The sequence below is a fragment of the Urocitellus parryii genome (assembly GCF_045843805.1).
Source record: "Urocitellus parryii isolate mUroPar1 chromosome 13 unlocalized genomic scaffold, mUroPar1.hap1 SUPER_13_unloc_1, whole genome shotgun sequence".
NCBI classification, from domain to species: Eukaryota; Metazoa; Chordata; class Mammalia; order Rodentia; family Sciuridae; genus Urocitellus; species Urocitellus parryii.
The window spans coordinates 865,172-882,894 of record NW_027551761.1 but is presented as its reverse complement, the minus strand read 5'-3'; the positions used below and the strand labels follow the sequence as shown (position 1 = coordinate 882,894).

Sequence of the window (17,723 nt, the reverse complement as noted above, 5' to 3'; positions counted from 1 at the left end):
TTATTATGTAGTTCCTATAAATATGCATATTCATTACCCATGAGGTAGTCTCTTAATAAATTTCATTAACTTGATTATCCCTTGGGGAAAGTTTTTCTGGTTAAATAACCTCACATATACAAAAACCCAATCTCTTCCTGATATGTACAAGAAAACCAGAGTGCATATTAGAAAAGCTGTTTTTAATCTGCTGCAGCTAATTCAGTTATTGAGAACAGTATTTTGGGGTTTAATTGCGTGAAATGCTCAATTCCTAATGCAAACAGCCCAACAGAACCCTTTTCAAGATGCTCCACTGTGACATTAGATTATTTTGGGAGACAATACTTGCTGAACTTTAATTGATAAAAGTTGAATATTTTTCAAAGAAAGAAAAAAAGACATAAAGTTATCAACACAATTTCTTCATTGCCCTAGTGCTGCTGAGAAAGACTTACTCTCATTATATTCATTTGTCAAATGTGACAATGGCTCACACAGTTGCTGAAAAAAAAATATTCTTCCAGCATTTTGTATAATATTTGATATGGTATGTATAATATTTGATGATAAGTCAGCTAATAAATTAAAAACTATATCTAGTGACAACAACATATCTCTTCAGATTTGTACTATTGCAAACATTTAGAATTAATACCTCTTACTCAGTTACAATCTAGTGTAGATTTTGCAGGCCAGCTGGATGGAAGCACTGATATTAGAAGCTACACAGTGCTTTTAGTTGTTAATGTCACGTTTGCATGGAAGGATGATTTCATGGAGGATTTTTTGTGCTTTTTTAAATTTAACCTCTCATTTAAGTGAATTAGATATTTTTACAGAATTGGAAAAGTGCATTTTTGGTCAATATAAATTAAACTGAAAGAAATGTACAAGAATTACAAGTGATAGGACAGCAAGCTAACTGGAAAACACAGCATAGTAATTAAAAATTGCTGGAAGTTACTAATAATGGTGCTATGTGGAATCATTCATTTTATCATGAAGCTTTAGCATCCAGAGAAATTCCACAGAATCTCATGGAAGTATTGGAAAATGCAGTAAATGTTGTTAATATTATTAAAGAAAGCTCACTGCATAGCTGACTTCTTGATTATGTTCAGAAATTGAAACTAATCACACCAACTTACTGTATCATACAAAAATTCATTGGTTGTCTCAGGGAAAAATCTAACCAGGGTGTAGGAGCTAAGGAATGAGATTCACAGTTTTCTCATTGAAAAAAAAATCTCATTTAGCCAATATTTTTGAAGATGATATTTGGGTAACAAAATTAGCATATTTAACTGATATTTTTGGCATTTTTAATGAACTGAGTTTAAAACTACATGGGAAAAACCATAGTATTTTCCAACATGTTGAATGTACCCAAGCATTCTCAAAGAGATTGTTGTCAAGGCAAGCAAGGCTTAAAAGTAATCATCCTAGCTACTACAGGTTCCCAAAGTTTTTATGACATATTGAAGAGAGCATTTATTAATAAAACAATTTGAAGGACATGAAATTAGAAGTATTGTTGTATCTCACTTCTCTACCTCAAACATTTAACCATTTCTCCCTAGAAGAGAAACTTGAGACATTTCCATTTGCTTTTCAAAACCCTGAATCAATGATCAAGTTAAACTTAGTACCTAAAGAAGAAAATGAATTATTGCAGCTTAGTTCTTCATATATGTTGAAGAATGATTATGAGACACTAAGTTTATAAGCATTTGGATTAAGATAGAGGAAGCCTTTCTTTGCTAAGTAGAAAGAGGATCCTGCTATCACTACCATTCACAACAGCTTGTTTGTGTGAGGTGGGCTTTTCTATCTTAACCCAGTTAAAATCAAAGGGAGGAGACAGACTGCATGGCACAGCAGGTATGTAGGTAGCATCATCTTCCTGTGCTCCAAACTGGAAAGAGCTGTTGAACAGAAAGCACACTTGTCACGTTAAACCAAATCTTCCCTAGCTTTTGCTTTTGTATTATTTTTAATGTTATTTTGTAATATTTTCCATTGTATTTAAATGTTAGTGGAACACAGTATGTGATAACCTCATTATGCTTCCTTTTATGCTTTAATATTAATAAAATCAATGATTTTATGTTTATTGAACAAGAAAAATACAAACAATAAGAAATTCTAGAGAGGATGTGGAAAAAATGGAATACTTTTTCACAATTGTAGAGATTGTAAATTAGTACAACCATTATGAAAATCAGTATGGAGGATCCTCAAAAGACTAGGCATGGAACCACCATATAGACTCTGCTATACCACTCCTCGGTATTTATCCTAAAGAATTGTAAGTCATCATACTACAGTGATACATGCATAGCATGTTTAGAGTATAGCCAAATTATGCAACCAGCCTACCTGTACTTCAACAGATGAATGGATAAAAAATGTGGTATATATACTCAATGTAGTTTTATTCACCCATAAAGAAAACTGAAATTATGTCATTTGAAGGAAAATGAATGGAACCGTTATGTTAAATGAAATAAACCAAGCTCAGAAGGTCAAAGCTCATTCATGTTTTCTCTCATATGTGGAAGCTGGAGAGAAAAATGGAAAAAGAAGTTTGAAGGCTGGTATTTTATGAAAATTAAAAGGGAATCAGTAACAGAAAGGGACCCAGCAGGTGGGAGAAAAGGGGGAAGGGGGGAAAGGTTGGGGAGTAGGGATATTGACCAAATTATATTATTATATTTTGTACATGTATGGATATAAGACAACAAATCCTATCATTTTGTACAATTATAATGCACCAATAAAAATGTGGAAAATGAAAAAATAAATTAATTTAAAAAATTAAAAAGAAAACTCTGTGACCTACTGTAGAGTTACAATTTCTTCAGGTAAAAGAGACTGAGGGATAATCATTAACCAATCAAGCAGCATGTCAATCCAATCCATTCCTATACACATCTCTCTTTGCTCATATAGCTGCTCTGTCTTGTGTTAATCTTTCCCCTCTCCTGATCTTGGGGCTGAGGATGCTGAGGCTTAGGTTTCTACAGAGAACTGTGATAGTACAATTAATTATACACTCATATTGACATTACTTGTGACTCTTGGTAAGCTTTCTACCTATGGGAAAGGTTTTGCTATAAAATTTCCTCATTCTGATTTTACTTTATGAAATACCATTTGCTCTATGGGCAGCTAGTGCTTGTGTAATAAGAAAGATCATTATTAAAAAGTCTGAGGGTAGGGCAGAAAAAGGAAGTCAAAGAAAATGACAATTACTATTTTTAAAAAATAAAGGAATTAACTTTGGATACTTGCTGAATATAATCATCTTAAATACTATCAAATTAATATTAAATATTTTTCTCTTGAGCTGTTTCAAAGCATATTATAATTGAGGTTTTATTACAAAATGTACACAAAATAAAAGCCAACAGTGAGTTCTGTCCCATAGAAAGAATAAAAGGGGGGCAAATAAAGAAAATGAATTTTATTACTGTGTTGTGCCCTAGGAAGGCTTTGGCAGAGGTGGGAGTGAGTATAGGACACGTCTTCATTCCCAGCAGTTCAGGATTCAAATGTGACATTCAGTTTTGAAACACTGTGCTGACTCCCTGCTGTACTGACTAAAGCAACTTGTGTTCCAGCAAAAGCACTGTGATCATTCAAATTGGGGTTCTGGCTCTTCTTCAGTACATGGTACTTGCTTCTTCTTGATGTTCATTAGTAAAACAAAAGCACTGGACTGAGGCAGAGGAAACCCAAAACCCCCACCCCAGTCACCAACTAGCAGACCTCCTAATTGGTTTTTAAGCTGCTCACACCTGTCACCCAAGAACTGCAGCAGCAGCAGCAGCAAAGAACTAGTATCCCAGAATCTTCCCAATAGGACAAGGGTTCCTGGCTGCAGCCCAGACAGGCTGACAAGGGGAAGTCACAAAGTTCAGGTTGTTGAGGGGGGATGTGTGCTTCTTGATCTTAAATGGGCCAACAGTTCCCAGCTGGTATATAGGAAGAGGCTGGCACAGGTCCTACAGGAAGCCAGAGCTGGGAGGGACTGTCCTGTCAGTGACAGGAGAGTTCTGTTCTGGACCAGAAATCATCAGGAGTGAGGGTGGTCAGGGCACTGCCTCTGCCAAGGCCCTTGACATCCAGGCCTCTCACTCTTAAGGATCTGCACCAAGCCATGAGACCTGGAGGGCCTGATGCTAAGTAGCTGGACCAGAGCTGATTGAGAACAAGCCTTGAATCTGCCTTACATCTTGGGTTTTAGAGTCTGGGAGACTGTGGTGGTTGTGAAGGCTCTGGCGAGATAAATGTTGGCAGGGCAGCTTGGGGTTAGTATGGGTTGATGCTTGGTTCTTGGTCCCAGTTTGGCTGTGGGCCTGGGCTGCCCCAAGTGGTCAGCCAGCGCCACCTGGAGGAGACAGCTTGTTCCTCACTTTGGAGGATCATTGCAGCAGAGCAAAGGAGGGGTTGAGAGGACCTTAGTGGAGCCCTGTGGATGGTGGCAGCTGTATCCTACAGGCACTGCCTCCCTTAGTTACACTTCTGCTGGAGGTGATTGAGCCCCATGGCAAGCTGGGGCCAGAATTATACTGTAAAGCTATAACTAGGGCAGGGGCTGGCTTAGGGGTAGGGTGCTCACCTGGCATGGGCGAGGCCCTGGGTTCTATCCCTAGTTCCTCTCCCTGCAAAAAGCTGGAATCATCCTGGGCAGGAAGACTGTGTCTTGCATTATCTTTCCTCAGGCAAGAGGTCAGATGCAGGCCCAGGTCACTCCTTGCATCTCCCTGGCCTTGCTCTTGTCTTCCATCTCCCCTTCCTGCAAGCCTCCTTTTCTCCACACCAGATCTGCAAGGTTCCCTCGTCTCCTCCCACTTGGAGGAGTCATCTGCAGCTTTGGGTGGTGAGTGACCATTCTTTCCTTCTCTGCTCCTTCTGGAAGGGCCCAGCCCAAGGACCTCTTTTCCGCAGCTGGGTACTTTGCCGACATTGGACCCTTTCTCATTCTCCCTGTCACAGTCCACCTGGACTCCTGACTACCCCCAAGTCAGTTGTGATTGCATCTGCAGCATAGTGGGGGTGGGGGCTCATGCCTGCCCCTTAGAGTGGCATCTGAGCTCCCTGCACTGTGCTTAGTACTAGAACATTCCCAGCATATGCAGGTGCTCCGAGCATGGTGGTGCCTAAATTAATTCCCCAAAGTGGAGGCAGGAGGACTGAGGCTTTGCCCTGACAAGTTGGCCTTGGGGCCAAGCCCAGACCCCACAGGCTGTCCTTAGTAGTGGCCAAGCAGAGGGAAGCAGTGCCCAGACAGTGCCAGGTGGGGGTGGAAGACAAAGCAGGGGACCCCCAAGGCACTCAGGCTTTCTGACATATCCTTGATAAAGGAAGCAGGTGGTTTGAGCGCATCTCTCCATGAACCTCAGTGGTCTCACCTCCTCCCCCAGCCCAGGTACCCCAGGAAAATCAGCTGCAGCCTGCAGTCAGAGGTCTCCCCTTTCTCTCCAGAGCTTCTAGGGATTAACAGATCTCTCTGTTGACTTGCTAGACAGCCATTAATACCCAGTTGGGAGTGTGCACCCCAGCAGGGAGGCTGGTGTCTAGTGAGCCCCTCATATTTCCCTGTGTCCCTGAAGTGTGTGGGGGCAGGCAGCCCACAGTTGAAGTGCATGGCTGTGTCTCCCTGGGGCCTTGCAGATGCAGGGTGTCAGAGCTTGTTCCCCACCCTCCCGGGGGAGTCTGTGTGGCCTTCTAGGTGGAACCCTGGCCCCTCCACACAGGTGTGCTGGTGCTGCTGTCACTGGACTACCTGACCTCGCTCTTCTACTGTATCCCCAAGGCTGTGCTGGCCACCATTATCATCATGGCTGTGAACCCACTGTATGACACCAAGATCTTTGGGACACTTTGGTGTGTTAAGAGTATGTATATGGATCAGGCAACAGTGCCCACACCTGTCACCTGGGAGGCTCAGACAGGAGGATGGCTAGTAGGAGAGCAGCTAGGCAACTTTAGCAGGATCCTCTGTTAAAATACAAAGGGCTGGGGTGTGGCTTAGTGTGAGAGCCCTTGCCTAGCCTGTATGAGGTCATGCAGTGCAGTCTCCAGTGCTAAAAATATGTATATTTTTTACAAAAGGAGAGAACATTGTAGCACTGTGTCTGCAAACACTGAGGGCATGCTTAACCACATTCATCCTCACAAATTTGTTCTATTTTGCTTACTGAAGTGTAAGAACTTATGCAGTTTGTGTGGCTTCCTTCCCATGACCCCAGTGAGTCACCAAATGAAATGAGTGGTTATTTTATCCATGGGCTTCCATGCACATTTCATATTTAGAGTAGCTTTGGAATACACTGTCATGCCTGTATGCAATATAAGGCTCTCTTAAGGGAAACTGAGGCTTGTGGGGGTGAAACATTTCTGAGTCACATATGTTGGGGGGACTTTATGGCTGCACTTTGACCTCAGAATACCTCCTCAGCAAAGGAAACCTATGAGTCTGGGGGTTTGTGGTACCCACACACCTCTATCCTGAGCCTTTTGATAGCTCCAATGCTCTCCTCCCTCTGAGGTCCCTTGAGGGAAGGCCCAGGCATTTCCTGCCTGAACCTCAGGCACAAGAAGGTCTTCCTCTCTCCAAGGCAAATGTACCAGGTGTGGCCTGTGGCTGCTACCCGTGAGGCTCCAGAAACGGGAGCCCTTGGGGCTGCTTTGGATCCATGACCACCACTGGTTCATGTGTGAGGCTGTCCTGCTGACTGCAGGGTGCATTAGGCTCAGGTGGTAGTGGGAAGCCAGAGAGAAGAGGCGCCTCTCAGCAGACTTTTCTCCCAGGGCTGGACCTGCTACCTCTCTGCATTAGGTTCCTGCTGTGTTTCTGGTAGGACCAGTACAGCAGGCTGGATGGGATTCTGGTGTCCGTGCTCATCCTCCTGCACTCCATAGCCAGGCCCAAGACCCAGGTGTAGATCAGGGGTGAGCATTCAATGGTGGGACTCCTTGGCCTTGCTGTCCTGGTGTTTGAGTTCATGGGTGATTTCAGTCTCTGCTGAATATGATGTCCTTTGGTCATGCACTATAGCAGTCTCCACAGTGCCTGGCCTCCTGCCAGTGCCCCCTTCTGTTCCTCCAGCACCCTGGGCTCAACATGGGCTTCCTGCTTGGGACAGGCAAGGCCTGACAGAGGCTGTGTCCAACCTGCCTCCAGGACTCAATCTTTTCCCTCTGCCTTCCAAGGTGTCAGATGAGCCGGTCCTTTTCTTGCAGCCAATCAGTGGCCTGCACTTCTTTGTCATTGAGGCCCTGTGGGAGATGATACTGAACCAGGTCTTGGAAGGTATGTGGCTGGGCTGAGGTCACTGTGAGTTCCCACTGCCCTCTGTTCCACTGCTCTCTGTTCTCCTGCCCTAGCTATCAGGACCGAAGGACCAGCCCCAGCCATCAGGGAGACACTTACCTGCTTGCACAATTGTGAGGTTGACACACAGATCTGAAGTGGGCACTGGATCCCAGAACACCCTGCTGTCTGCTTCAGCAAGGACCACAGTGCCCCAAGTGTGGCTCCCCCTGCCATGTGGGTCCTGCCACCCTGACATTCTCACTAGGTGTGACAGAGGGGACTGTCCCCCAGGATCCCCATAGCTCTGAGCGGTCCTGGAGTGCACACATCTACAGCATCGACTACACCATGGTGCTAGGGCTTGGTGAACTCCTGGAGGACTTCCACAGGAAGGGTGCTGCTCTGGTCTTTGTGGGTCTACAGGTAGGCATGGCCTGACTCCTTTCCTCTGACCTGGTTCCTGACAGCCTAAACTTAACCTCTGCCTGCCCTCCAGGGGCCACTCCCCTGCTATCAGTACCAATCCATGTCTGCAGCCAGACTATATTTAGCACTGAGGACATCTGGCTCCAGAGCCATGTTCATGGCTCATGGTTGTCACATTCTTGGTGGTTTATGCACAGCACTCCTCCTAGTGGTCTTTAGAGACCATTCATATAGAGATCTCTCCCCTGGAAGCAGATCCCCAAGCAGGCTGCCCTCCTTCCACTTATCTATGTCCTGGCTGTCTACCCTGCGTGTTGGGCAGGTGGGCTTGTGCCCTGGACTGGAGCACATCTGTTCACGGGTGCTCTACTGGCTGCTGACCTAAAGGGGTTTCAGTACTTCTATATCCTCGAGGAGGCAGGTGGGTGCAGAGGACATTCTCCAGTGAGCTGGACAGTCCAGCATGTCCACACTCTTAGGGATCAAGACAGGACAGGACATGATCGGAACAGCCAGAAACTCTGGGAAAGGGGAGGGCCCTAGGGGCATGGGTGGAACCTTGTATCTTCTTTCTCTGCAGATGTTTTAAATATTTGTGTGTGTTTGTGGTAATCTTTAAATACAAAGAAATATCTTAAATGTGTCTCCTTGATTATGCATCTACCAATCAAGATAACATATCACTCATTCTAGAAAGTCTTCTCAGGCCTTCACCCTTAGAAAGAACCACTGTTATAGCCAGCATGGTGGCACACAGCTATTATCCCAGCAACTCAGAAGGCTAACACAGGAAGAGTGCAAGGTCAAGGCCAGGCTCAGCAACATATAGATCCTTTCTCAAAGTAAAATGTGAAAAAGGGCTGGGAACATGGCTCAGGGGTAGAGCACTTGACTAGTGTGCTTAACACCCTAGATTCCAGCACTGCAAAAAGGAAAAATAAAGATTGTTTTTGTGTCTGACTTTCTGGGCCCAGTGCATTCTCTGTGAGATTCCTCTGGTTTGTAACTAGAAGTCATTCAAATGCAGAGGACCAAAGGGTAAGAGAACCTGGCACAACTGCAGGAAGCCAGCAGTACCCAGCAGAGAGATGGACTACACAAGAGGATGACCTGCTCAGAGACTCAGGCAGAGCCCATCAGAGCTAGTGATGCTAACCCAGATGGCTGACCCCTTCCTGGCACTAGACCCTAAAGGCCAGCCTTTAATTTCATTGAACAACCTGAGGCACCCTTACTTCTTTTTTCATATTTATTTTTTTCTTTTTACTTATACATGACAGTAGAGTTTATTTGACATATTTATACAAATGACATATGTCTTACACTAATTAAGATCTGAGTCTTGAATTTGTACTTTATATGGAGATTTATTGTGGTGTTTTTATATATGTGTATAGAAAAATAATGTCAGATTCATTTCACTCTCTTTCCTATTCCTGTCCCCATTATGTTCCCTTCATTCTCTGTGGTTGCTGTTTATTTTTTAATGGCTGAATATGTTTATTTTGAGTAAACTGTATGATGCTACATATTTGTACCCCTGAGAGGAAAATGTATATTGTAACAGCTAGCAAAATGAAGAAATCTTGATTTTTATAATATTAAGCAACATACTTAATATCTGTAGATTATTGGATAGCACAATCATATTACCATATGTATCATCAAATTTTATACTTAATAGTATATTTCAAGTGCTCAGAATACCTGAAGGACCTGCCTACTTCTAATTTGAACAGTCCATATTCTTGCATGGTATTTTGGGTTATACCCAGCTGTCCCTGAATGTGATATAAAGTAGAATTTTTGATTCAATTGCAAATAACAAATGTATCAAAAAAAAAGAGATTCTAAAGTTGTACATTCTTATGATAATCCATTCTCAATGAATACTATCATGGGTCTCTTGCATCTTTAGAATAATTTTTGCCTAGCATTCAAAAAATATGGTAAAGACAAGACTAGAACAATGTCAAAATTTTCACAAATTTCTCCATTTTACCCACTCTATTCAAGCCTTTCCTTGCCCTGGATATTAAATCCCGAACCCCTCACATGGTAATCAATTATTCTATCACTGAGAAACCTTCTTAGTACTTGGAAGAAGTACTTCTACTTGTGGCCACAGCTCCTGTTGGGCAGGTATTCCTCCATTGCTACAGATCTTGCTCATTTCTGGGTCACCTTCCTTCTTGTCTCTGTAGGGGAAAGCAGACATGGCTTCACATTTGTGGTCTGTTCATTAGTATTTTGCCATTCTCCATTGTTGCCCTTAACCTTTGGCAAACTCTTTAATTATACTTTTGTGAGGATTTTCACTTCTGTGAAACCATAAATTTTTTTCAGCCCATTGTGGTGTTCCCTCTCTCTTTTTCCTAGAATAAGCTGAAAACTAGGGACATTAATTCTCCTTTAAAGGTCTGGTAAACTCAATTGAGAATACAATAGGATCTGGTCTTTACTTTGTTGGAAAGCTTGTTATTACAGCTTCAATATCATTAGTTTTTAATGGTCTGTATAGGTTTGCCATATGCTCTTGGTTCAACTGTAGTAGGTTTTATATGTCTAAAAATTTGACCATTTTTTCTATATTTTTTTAATTTATTAGAATATAAGTTTTCAAAAAAAGTCCATAATGATCCTTTAGATTTCAGAGATGTTTGTTATGTCCTTTTTCATCTCCAATTTTATTAATCTGAGTCATCTCTTTCTTTTGGTTAGTTAGAATGAGGGTTTATCAGTCATGTTTAACATTTTGAAGAGCCAACTCTTTGTTTCCTTAATCCTTTGTATTTTTTATTTTCTATTTCATCGTTAATTATTTACTTCCTTCTACTGATTTAGAAATAATTTTGTTCCTTTTTTTATAGGGCCTTGAAGTGCATTATTAGGTTGTTATTAGAATCTTTCTGAATTTATTTTCTTATTTGTTCTAACTAGGTATACATGACAGCAGAATGCATTTCAATTCATTGTACACAAATGGAGCGCAACTTTTCATTTTTCTGGTTGTATACGATGTAGAGTTACACCATATGTGCAGTCATGTATGTACCTAGGATAATGACATTCATCTCATTCCACCATCTTTTCTGTTCCCATGCCCTCCCTCTTCCCTCCCTTCCCTTTACTCAAAGTTCCTCCATTCTCTTCACACCACCCCCATTATGGACCAGCATCCACTTATCAGGAACAACATTCAGCCTTTGATTTTTTGGGATTGGCTTACTTTGCTTAGCATGATATTCTCCAACTCCATCCATTTACTGGCAAATGCCATGGTCTTATTCTCTTTTAATGCTGAGTAATATTCCATTTTATGTATATTTTACAGTTTCTTTATCCATTCATCTGTTGAAGGGCATCTAGGTTGGTTCCACAGTTTAGCTATAGTGAATTGAGCTGCTGTGAACATTGACCGCGCCTGTGTCACTATAACATGCTGATTTTAAATCTTTTGGGTGTAGACTGTTGAGAGCCACAGAAGGAGTGGTTGAGAGGTGATTCCAGGGAGCCATTAAGATGATGATAATTAAGTTAAGCTGTGTATAATTGCTGTGACTGGATGATGCTGGATTGGGGCAGGCTGTGTATTCAGTTGTATATAGACCCCTGCTGTCAGGCAATAGGGCAGCTCCTGCTGCCTCTGGCGCCCACTATTTTTGAGTTCTCAGGGAGTTTCCCATTGAGTTCCTGTTGAGTTCTCGCGCGGGGTTCCCATGGAGTTTGAGGAGCCCGGTGGAGAGCTGAGAGAGTTCCCCGGGAGTGCGCAGGGAGTGCTGGTGGAGTTCAGGCAATAAAGGAGTTCCTGTTTGAGCCTACAAGTGCCTCATGGAGGCTCGGTTATTTTGTGCCCAGCCAGACTGTGACAGTAGACCAAGAACTGGGATAACTGGGTCAAATGGTGGTTCGATTCCAAGTTTCTGAGGAATCTCCATAGTGGTTGCACCAATTTGCAGTCCTACCAGCAATGTATGAGTATAACTTTTTCACCACATTCTCACCTACACTTATTATTGCTTGTATTCTTGATAATTGCCATTTGGATTGGAGTGAGATGAGATCTTGGAGTAGTTTTGGTTTGCATTTCTCAAACTGCTAGAGATGTTGAACACTTGTTCATATATTTGTTAGCCGATTGATGGGGCAGAGAAAAGGCTGTGAGATGACCCCAGAAGAAGAGGGAGCCCATGGGGAGCCCCAGGTATAACTCTGATGTTCTTTAGGACAACTGGAAAAACTTTCTGCCTGTCCCTTGGGCATAGAGCTTTTTAGGAGAGTGGCTTGGCAAGAGCCCACCAAAATGACAGATCAGGTGACAGAGGAAAGAAGAGGGTTTTGCAGCTTGGTGGGAAAGGCATGCTCTACCCAGAACCTGCCTGGACCTACAATGAGCTCTAGCCAGATAGGAGACTCTGCGACATCAGATCTTGATGCAGCATCCATGCTGTGGCTGGGGAGGACACCAAGGTGAACCAAATGACTTCAACTCTGTTTAAAAGTGATTCTGTTTTTTTTTTTTTTAATTGAAGCAATAGCTTTGGTGTTTTTGTAAAAATCATAAATGCCTATTGTAAAAAATGCAGAAAACCACTTCCCTAGCCTCTTTCCACTCTGATGATCACCCAGAACTTCCTATCCCTGGGATTCATGCATCTGTCAGCATGTGGGCACACTGCTGGCTCCATGTGCTCCATTCATGGTGCTCTGTGACCTACATTCTCATACATCATTTGCTATGAATTACTGTGATAATGAATAGTGTCAGGATAAATGGTTTTTAATGTCTGCATTTATATCATAATATTCATAGTGAGCTCTCTGTTCAACTGGAATATGGATTGTTTTACCCTAAAATTCAGTTGTTTTGTTTTATTTTAGGGGGATTTTTTTTTTTTTGGTGGTACCAGGGTTTGAACCCAGAGGCACTGAGCCACACCCCAGCCCTTTATATTGATTTTTTTGAAATTTTCAGGCAGGGTCAGCCTAAGTTACTGAGACTTGGATCCTATTGTGAATTGAGCTGCTGTGATCATTGATGTGGCTGTGTCACCATAGTATGCTGATTTTAAGTCTTTTGTGTCTGTGTAGCCAAGGAGTGGGATAACTGAGGTCAAATGTTCGATTCCAAGTTTCTGATGAATCTCCATACTGCTTTCTCCCAAGCTGCTGGGATGCCAGACTCAGTGTGAATTTTACAGGGTCAGAGCATCTCAGTTTGGACCAGTTGCTCCTGAGGGAAGTTGGTGGCTGCATATATATAATAATATCCATAGTGAGCTCTCTGTTCAACTGGAACATGGATTATGGACAGATTGTTTTACCCTAAAATTCACTTGTTTTGTTTTATTTTAGGAGGGACAGCACAGTGGTGGAGTATTCAAATCCAGGTGCTGTTCCAAGCAGGTGCGTGTGCATGCCTGCACTCTTGCCTTGGGCTGCAAGAGAGTGAGCCTCTGGACAAAGGGGGTATGGGGCCCACCAGGGCTATGCCCGAGACCAGGGTCCCTAGCTTTTCCCTGGACTGGGTTAACTTATCTCTCCAATCCTTACCTGCCACACCTAGGTGATCTTTCCAAGGGCTACTGCCCAGGTTGGAGCAGGTGTGCATTGTGGCAGAGCTGGTAACCTGACCTCCTTCCCCCCATCTTGCCTGGTTTTCCTCTATCTCTGCACCTCAAGAATCACATGTCCATACCTGTACCCTCCATATCCTGGGGCTACACATCCATGGATTCAACGTGACTCCATTCTTCTTTAAAAGAAAGTCCGAGCTGGCTCAGTGGTCCACACCTGTAATCCCAGTGACTCTCAGGGCTGAGGCAGGAGGATCACAAAAGTCTCCCAATTCCAGGACAGCCTGGGCAGCTTAGCAAGACCTTTTCTCAATATAAAAATAAATAAGTAAAAAGAACAGGAGATGTAGTTCAGTGTTAAAGCACCCTGGGATGTGATCCCCAGTGCCAAATGGAAAAGAAAATTAAATAACAACAACAAAAATAAAATAAAGGCCACCAGGAGTGGAACCACAGAGCAGATTGGAATGAGGAATGTACCTTTTTGAATCATGATTTTTGTAGAAAAATCATCGTTATAAAATGTGTCTTATGTGGCTCTGCCCTTTGTAAACTCAGCCAATTCTGCTTCCCTGTTTTAAAAGAATATTAACCCTCTGCATGGATGAAGTTTATCCCATCATGTGAATTTGTGCAGTGCCAGGCAGATGGGTTTTCCAGAAGACTCCTGGCAAAGGCTCATGGAGCTACTGCTTGCCATGATGAATCTGGCCCCATCTGCAGGTGAGTAGGGTTCCTAACTCCATGTGGCTATGAATATGGCCTTACTTGGAAATGGAGTCTTTGCAGATGCAATTAGTTTTTTTAAAAAATTTTGTTTTAATTGTAGTTGGAGATAATACCTTTATTTTATTTTTATGTGAAGCTGAGGATAGAACCCAATGCCCTTCCCATAATAAGCGAGTGCTCTACTGCTGATCCACAACCCCAACCCCAGATGTAATTAATTTAATTCTGATTATATTGTAGTGGTCCAGGATAGGCCCTAAGTTTAATATGAGCAGTGTCCTTGTAAGAAGAGACAGAAGCTCAGACATACAAGAAGATACCCACTGTTGATGCAGACAGATCAGGGTGTAAAATATAAGCCCAGCACACTCAGGATACAGCTCAGACATCCAGGGCTCTGCCCTGCTTTAAGGTCATTGACCATTGGGGGGATGGCAGGAGGTGTGGAGTAGAGTCTGGCTGCTGTAGCCAAGAAGGAGACAGGAGCCAGGAGGGTCATGGGTCATATCAGGGGCACACACCTTATGTGCATGCAGGCATGTATAATTATTTTTAAAATAATAATAATTATTATTCTTTTTTGGTACCAGGAATTGAACCCAGGGATGCTCTACTACTGAGCCATATCCCCAACCCCCAGTCCTTTTTACTTTTTATTTTCAGAAGGGATCTTACTAAGTTGCTTAGGACCTTGCTAAATTGCTGAGGCTCGCTTTGAACTTGTGATCCTCCTGCCTCAGCCTCCCCAGCTGCTGGGATTACCACTGTGCCTGGCTTCTTTTTCAATAGATGGTCTCTATATTGCCCCAGCTGGCCTTGAACTCCTAGCCTCAAACTGTACCCCGGCCTCAGCTTCCTGTGCCTGACTCAATAGCTGTAGAATTTTGATGGAGGTGAAATCACATTTTATAAAATTGCCTCCCCCCTTTTCTGTGGCGCAGGGGATGGAACCAGGGCCTCCTATGTGCCAGGCAAGTGCTCTACCATTAGCTCATCTAGCCCCCTTAGTAGCTGGGATTATCAGCATGCACCATTGTGTATGGCTTAAAATTAATCCTTTTAAGTGACAGTCCAGGTACCTTCAGCTCACAATGTTGCCCAGCCACCCACTCTGTCTAGTTCTGAGCCATTTTCATTACACCAAAATAGAGCTCTATCACCATTATACAGCTACCTCAGATTCCGGCCTCTCCCAGGCACCCACAGTTCTAGCAAATGCACAGCCCAGATATATCAGCTCAGCTGCACCCCAGCCTTCTACCCTGTTTTCTACATTCAGGCAGCAGTGAGGGTAAATTAGTGCATTTCAAAGTTTTCAACAAATGACCCTGAAGGGGAAATGCTTTTTTAATACTAGATGAATCAAATCAGGTTATGCTGTCGACAGCCCAGCTGGGTCAGGGCAGTGGGACAGGTGGCCAAGACCCCAGGGCAGACACCCAAAGTTGGGCATTGAGACAGGTTTCCTAAGAAGTGCTACAGAAGGTCCCATGGAGAACAGGGGCGGGGTGGGATTTTGTGTTTCTCCAGGGAATAGTGTTCTGTCCCCACAGTGCCTTTCCCTCTCCAGTGTGCTCTGATCTGCACTAGTTTCCCCAGGGAGGGGCTGTGGGGGTTACCAGCAGATCAGCTTAGCTAGCTTTGTCCCACCCAAAGTACCCAGAGAACGTGGTGAGCACACACAAAAGTAGCTTTCTACAGGTAACACTAACTTGTCCTGATTCCCAGCAAGTGTGAGAGAATGCCAGTGTCCATGGGACAATGTGTACTGTGGACATTCTGGCCCAGCTATGCTCTCTAATTAATGCCTTGACATGGCTAGATGCTTGTGAACAGAGAGGGAGACTTAAGGGACATAGTGTTTCATTGTCCTCTTTTTCCAGGGATGACAGGTCAAAGAAATCCAGCCTTGCTAAGGAGGGATGCATTCCAGGAACTCCACAGAGGGAGTACACCTCCCTGTTGTTTCAAGGATGTCACAGAATTGGAGGGGGTAGCAGGGATGAGCCAATTCAAAATGCTACAGAAGTCACTATCCTTACAAAGCCCCACCATTTTTCTTAAATAAATGCTCCCAGATTGCTGTCTCCACTGGTTAATTTCCAGAATTCTTATGAAACTTTCAGTATTATTCTTTGTGGCCCTGAAGGACTGTAGAGATAAGAACAAGCTAAGATTTTAAGAGGGAGCGTTGAAGGGAAACATTTAGCATAATGAGGGAATCTGGAGGAAGGAGCATGGGAAGGAGTGGGAAGATACTAGAGATGAAGTTGGCCAAATTATGTTTCCCTGTAGGTACAGATACACCCCTATGATACTCATCATCCTGTATAATTAACACACACCAATAAAATGTAGTGGTTTTTTTCCTAATTTCCAGAATTCTTAAAAAGCTGATTGGGCCTTTTTTTTTGCAAGTTTTCTCATTGGTTTTGTTGAGGTGAGAATTCTCAGCAGCCCCCACTTGAATTTCTCTGATGTCTCTGAAGTTCACATTTAAGAAATAAATGAATTAGCATCATAAATTCCCTGTGAAGGAGGACAGTGACCCACTAGCTGGCCATGCAATTCTGTTAGGGGATGGCAACCAACACTAAAAGAATATGACTCATCCTGGGCACAGGGGCCACACCTATAATCCCTGCCACTCTGGAGGCTGAGATGGGAGGATCCCAAGGCTCTCCTGGCCCTCGGTGGGTGTGAGGAGGATTCAGGGACCCCGAGCCCTTGGAAATCAGGATCAGAGCTTCCTCCATTACCTGTCAGGCGCAAAGCGGCAGGGGACGCCTCCCAGGGGGAAGGAGCGGTGATCTGGGAGGGTGACAGGTCCTCTGGGGGTATCACGTGGTGGGGAATTCCTGGCCACATCCCTACGTACCCAGCAGTGGCTAGGAGGCTGGCTGAGAGGAGGCGCCTCGGGGCACGTGACCTATGGATGAAAAGAGCGCGGGACCGCGGCTAGGCGCTTTGCGCTGTAGGTGCCAGCGGGTAGGTGACGGGATCTCGCTTGGCAGGATTCAGACATGGGGGGCTGCGGGTCTTGTGGGTGCCAAGGGTCCCTCTGGCAAGGATACACTCCTTGGATACCGGATTCCATTGCGTAGGGTGCGGGGATGCGGAATATAGGTCTCCTGGGCGCCAGAGACCTCTAGAGAAGGTGATGCGGGATGCAGGTGCGGGTTATGAGTCTCGCTGGGCTGGGTGCTGTCCAGTGGGTAGTTAAGGTCCCACGGGTCGGGGTGCAAGGCCGGGTGGTGAGGAGGCCCTGGGGCAGTGTTGCGTCCTTAAGCGCAGGCCGCCTCTTCCTGCTGGTTCAAAGTTTCGGTTTCGAAGGGATGCGGTTCAGCGCTGTCTCCACCCCAGCTCTCCGGCTGCAGGCCTTTCCTGGGTATGGTGCGACATCCCTGGAGGACAGTCCACCTACCTGTGTCCCGCTCCAGCCCGGGGGTCGCGCAGGAGCCCCCAGACAGCACAGCTGGGGTGAAAAGGCTGCAGCTAGAGCGCTTAGCGCTGCGGGACGGGGGATCTGAGACCTGAGGCTCCGCCTCTGTAACCGCTGTAGTAACTTTTAGGAGAAAGGCTCGCTTTCCAAGCAGCTTTGCAGGCTGCCTAGGGGTCTTCTGTGTTAGGCCAAGGTTCTTCCATAGCTGAAGGTCCACCTGAGTTCCCTGCCCACCTCCCCCAAG

General features: G+C 44.4%; 1 pseudogene; it reads left to right on the top strand.

Annotated features, from left to right (window-relative positions):
- The first annotated feature begins 1,851 nt into the window (after positions 1–1,851).
- Positions 1,852–17,574, top strand: LOC144251288 (sodium-independent sulfate anion transporter-like; annotated as a pseudogene).
- Positions 17,575–17,723: the final 149 nt, after the last annotated feature.